This window comes from Schistocerca serialis, chromosome 1 (genome assembly GCF_023864345.2).
Source record: "Schistocerca serialis cubense isolate TAMUIC-IGC-003099 chromosome 1, iqSchSeri2.2, whole genome shotgun sequence".
Classification (NCBI taxonomy): domain Eukaryota; kingdom Metazoa; phylum Arthropoda; class Insecta; order Orthoptera; family Acrididae; genus Schistocerca; species Schistocerca serialis.
In genome coordinates this window covers 427,339,176-427,340,426 of record NC_064638.1, presented here as the reverse complement: position 1 = coordinate 427,340,426, position 1,251 = coordinate 427,339,176, and the positions used below count along the sequence as shown (strand labels likewise).

General features: G+C 47.8%; 1 non-coding gene across 1 annotated transcript; it reads right to left on the bottom strand.

Annotated features, from left to right (window-relative positions):
- Positions 1-485: 485 nt before the first annotated feature.
- Positions 486-684, bottom strand: LOC126423545 (U2 spliceosomal RNA). The gene has a single exon (XR_007576154.1). It is a non-coding gene; the product is annotated as a U2 spliceosomal RNA (small nuclear RNA).
- Between the last annotated feature and the right edge of the window lie 567 nt (positions 685-1,251).

Below are 1,251 nucleotides of genomic sequence, written 5' to 3'. Positions count from 1 at the left end.
GCCGGCGCGAGCTACACCGGCGCGAGCTACACCTAGCCGAGTGCTTACATCGTCCACCGCCTACTGCATACGTGTGTACACACGTATTCTGCGTGCGTGCGGCGGCGACGACGACGACGTTCGCGAGGAGCTAAGGATATAACTCCAAAAAATGTAATTAAAATTATCTGTGGCCGGACCTTATGTGACGCCAACGAGGCATCCGAAGGCACCCTTCTGTGCCGATATAAATTACCAGCCAAGTGTAATGCGGCTGCGAGAGCGTTCCGGCTAACCGCAAAAAAAAAAAAAAAAAAAAAAAAAATAAAATAAATAAATAAATAAATAAATAAACTTCGTAAGATAATGTTAAATTAATTACAAGAAATCGTGGTGTGTAAGCAGCTAACTACTGGGCAAATCGACAACTACAACAAGTTTTGCTACCAGCGGAATATCTGATCACTACAGAATATTAACCCATTTCAGGCTGTGTTTCAATTAATTTTAGGTGGGCCGATCCCGGCGGTACTGCAATGCCGGGCCAACCCGCGACAGAGGTGGAGCAAGCCCCTAGCACTCCGTCATGAGCCAAAAATGAGTTTAATACTCTGGTCCTGCGATGCAGGACATATCAGATATTAAGCTGATAAGAACAGATTTTTATTTTCCGAGATAATTCTTAGTTACAGTTTTAAGAAGTATAAATTTAAGAAAGAATATCCATGACTCTATACAATGCGAGTTTTACAAATTTAATGAAAATTTAAATTAAATATATAGTGGACGGTTCTAACCGCACTTAAGTAATTGAATCTTATTCTTAGTCGTGGGTTAAGCCCACTACTTAAATATTGGAAGACCGCGTTAGGCGCGGGTGCTTAAGTCTATTACCTTAAGATTAATCCCGCGATAGGCGCGGCCTTAGATATTTCAGACCGGGGAAAGTTTGGAACTAGTTTTGGGATCTATTTTGTTTATTGCATTCTTCTCCATGCCCTGACAGCACACTGCACATGCACGGCTGCCAGCGGCTGGTGTGCCACGCACGCAGGCGGGTCACACACAGCCGGACTTCTCCCCTCTGTCCGCCTTGCGGCAGACGTCACCGGGGTGTCGTGGCAGGAGGGCGTTGCTTCCCACGCTGGCTGGAGACTGCCGGGCAGTAGGCGCACGTTTGGCGCCGCCTAGCACCGCGCCAACCGAGGTGGGGGCCATATTCGGCGGACACCACGGAGGGAGGGGCACCAGGCAGCACCGCACGCACCGCTA